Source organism: Ptychodera flava, chromosome 18, assembly GCF_041260155.1.
Source record: "Ptychodera flava strain L36383 chromosome 18, AS_Pfla_20210202, whole genome shotgun sequence".
Lineage (NCBI taxonomy): Eukaryota > Metazoa > Hemichordata > Enteropneusta > Ptychoderidae > Ptychodera > Ptychodera flava.
The window spans coordinates 28,857,415-28,861,460 of NC_091945.1; the positions used below are offsets into that span (position 1 = coordinate 28,857,415).

Here is a 4,046-nt window from a genome sequence, read left to right on the forward strand (position 1 = left end):
AAAGAATATTATTTTGTGAATAGAATACCCATTTCTAACTCTGAGGATATGGAAGAACTTAACCCTCTGAGTGCCAAAGTCAATTTTGGTCACCTTTATAAAATAGACCCTACTCAAATTTTTTAAAGTTTTTGCCAAAATTTTGATAAAAACCTGTAGCCGATAAAATGTGATGTTCATTTTGTATAGTCCAAAATTATCAAAAATATTTCAAAAAAGTTCATAAAAATAGGCAAAATGTTGCATTTAAATTTTGGTGGGAAAAATTACAGCACTCAAAGGGTTAATTCCATTTATAAAATGTTTAACATAGTTCTATTTGTTGATACAAAAAAATTCTACAAAATAATAGAAGTTAACCCTTGCAATAACACTCTTTTCCAAGGACCCCAGACATCACATGCTTATAATGTATGTCCAACAACAGACAATTGTTCTCATCTGCTCCATGTGCTGGTTGGATTCTTTTGTGCATTGGTTCTATGGCAGAGATGATAATTACAATGCAATATGGTACAAACTCCACACAATTACAGAACAGCAGGCACTGCATCATTAATATGCACTGTATTCATTAAGTCTTCATTAACATTGATAGAAACCTGCATTCACAGGATGGTTTGTATAAACAACAAGAGCAACTCATTATTTCAGATAATATGCTGTAAAATAAACTATTCTTTTAGTTTTAAATTGAAAATAAGAAATTCTGATTTATTCTGAGATAGATAAAAGAGAGCCATCACATTCTATTTTAGATGAAATACTGGAAATATTTTCACCTGTTTACTCTTATTTTTTTGTAGTTTACTATATCTTTGAGTAAGGGTACAATGTGACCATATTTACAGAACTGCATAATGCTTTACATAACCATTACGTTGCTTGCACTGAAAAACAAATATCGACATAGCAAACATTGTTTGTGGACACTATAATATCATATTACTTTAGCTATACACCTTTTCACATCAGATATTTAAAAAGCAACGTTGAATGACATTTGCTGGTGCAAAGTAAATTCTTTTATGAAATAATGATGCTAAGCATGTTGTCCTACAGCTATTGCACAGCTTTTTTTTTACATGATAAATAATACACAGCAATAGTATATCAGCAATAGATATCACAAATTCTAAGTCTGTTGACCTCCTAAGCATATTGTTGCACTGTAGCCGCCAGTCTGACAGGCCACTTAGTACTTAGTGGCTGAGAATAATGGCTTATTCGCCCAGGTGCCTAAAAAATGCAACCTGCCACACAAAAATAAAAATTGAAAAAAATGTGGGTCTGCATTAATAAGCATTTACTGATGTAAACTGTAAGTTTTCAGATCAATAAATTGTGGATGTACTAGCTAATGTTCACTTTGTCTTTGTGAAAAAATAAATTATGAAACAAAAGTACATTATTCTGATATTAATTATTACATGAAATACTTTTTTAGTTCCCAAGTGATTCCCTAAGATCCATATTAGTTTAATTAAACCATTTTGTTTTTGTTTGATATCAACTTGCTAACCAGACCTTTGGTCACTTCATGTAAAATAAACCAATTATACAACAGCCTATACTTTATTAGGTGAAAATTGTGTTCTGTTTACCACCCAATAAATAAACTGGCTAATCGATGGAAAACTTCATAAGAGAGAATCCAAGCAACTGGTTGTTAAGTAATTGGCTGATATGGAGAGAACAATTTAGTTGTGTGCATTGTCAATACATTATGTAACTCTGTTGATTTAATGAGATAGCGTCTACTACTACTACTACTGTAGAGTATTATAACTGCTGCACTGATATCCAGTATGTTGGATCAGTCAACAATTGCTAAAAAAACATCCATCTACTTTGGTACTTTGTGTTTTGCAAAAGTGACAACAGAGTATTGAAATATACAGTGCATTCAAAAGACTCAAAAAAGGAAACTCTAGTCAATAACAGACTGTCTGCATAGACTACAGCATAAGCTTTAATTCTGGTTCAACTTTAAACCATAGACCCTCAAGAAAAACTACAATATTACAATACAAAGTGAGTCCAAAGCTTAAACAGACGGCACCCAGTTTGACCTTTTAATCCTTAAACACAGTCCTGACATTCTGTCGCATGAGTCATGTAATGTAGGATATAAGTACCCTCATCAATGCTACAACTATGCTGGTCATAAACCAGAAATCTTTTTATACTGATTGCATGAATGTTTCGATTAAACGAAAGCTTTTACAAGTGAACCTATTAAAAAATGTTAATGCTGTGTATGCAGTGGTGGTTGGTTGAAATGGGGGAGTGAGACAGACGTAACACTAACAAAATAAAAGAATGTAATTTATACATGATAGTTAAGTGCATAGTATTGGTACAACTACAAGGCGTGAACAAAGTTCAGTCGAAATGCACCTGTAAGAAATGCCACTGAAATTTTACCCTTTTTTGCTACCCATTTCTGCACAGACCGAAGAGACGTGGAAAATAACAAATTAATTAATAATTTACTCTCACTCAGTGTACTTTTATTAATTGATTTAGTTCCATCTATCTAATCATTACGTGGGTGTATATTCCTTTATAAATAGGTGTACAAATTTGTGATATAAATCATTTACACTGGTATACTGGTAAAACCCTATTTAAAATTGGAACAGCCAAATCTTTCTGTAATATTCAGTATATTGTTTGTTTGATATGTGAGCTTCAGAATACTAAATTGTATGCATGCATACATACATATTAAGTGTATAATTTGCATCACTGTTTACATACAATAGTGTTATACTAGTAATTTTAATTAATTTATTCAAGGTGACAAGCTGTGAAAAAACAGATTATTTTAATAGTATTAAATATGACGAAACCTTGAAATATCTCATTGATGACACAGTTAATGAATGCAGTTTGATAGAAATATAATTTTCTGATTCAGTTTAAACTTTAAACATGAAACTATCATTCCAAAACTACAGAATCAGGGTACTTAAACAACTGAATTCCTGGACACTACTGATAATTAATCTATTTATCTTCAATAAACATAGAGTAGCACTCATAGTTTAAGATTTCAATACAGTGCAAGAATTCTTCTTCACTTTAGAGCACAGGCACGTACAGGCTTTTAGTTATATTACTCCTTACTTAAAAAAAAGGAAGTACAATTTTCTCATGCTTGATAAAACACAAAAAGTGGGCAAAGCTGAATTGCTTTTTTTTTAATTTTGTGTGCAGGTCAATTTTCAATTCATCGATTCTGTGATGTCCTGAGAATTTGTTCATGTTCATCCAGAAAAATAAAATGTTCCACTGCTTTCACTTTGCAAGACAGAAAAAAAACAGTATCATTGACATTTTGGGACAGACTCTGGGAGCAAAATATCTCATTGAATTTTTTTCAATTATTGTAAAGAAGATTACATGGAATTTGTCTACCTTGGAAAGCTATATCAACAGATGTTGTCCTCCGACAGGGCATATAACATGTGCTACCAGCTGACCTCCTAGTATGCTACATATATACGTCATTGACGCTCGGTCGAATTTTGAGATACATGACACAGACAGACAATATTGTATCTTTTGACCTTGCTACTGTGATTTAACTTTCCTTCGGTGTGCATTCCTTTTACACCACACACACACACACACATACACACACACACACACACACACACGCAAAAACTTACTTATTATTCGACATACGAACTTCAGTTTCACCAAGCAACACTATTTAAAGCAGAGATAATATCCCAATAATCATATATTAATCGGACAATCTATGGTTTATAAGATTTTATGTCATGATTTCTAATCAGATAAGAAGCTCAATCTTCTTGGCCTTGACATTCGTTCTGTTGCCCTAGTTGGGCTTGTATACAATGATTGATAGCAGATATATATTCTGCTTTGAAGTATTTTTATGTTTGCAATGTGTGTAAAGGAACAGTCACGAAAAATGCGGTATGCGATATTGCAAGCTCTTTTACAATGTATCTTATATTTTATGTGTTACATACAAATGGATAAAATATCACGCAGTACTACTTTGAACCTAC

General features: G+C 32.2%; 1 protein-coding gene across 10 annotated transcripts in view; it reads right to left on the minus strand.

The window, feature by feature from the left end:
- Positions 1-4,046, minus strand: part of LOC139117309 (extended synaptotagmin-2-like) — a 70,505-nt gene that overhangs the window by 65,763 nt on the left and 696 nt on the right. The window lies entirely within an intron of this gene.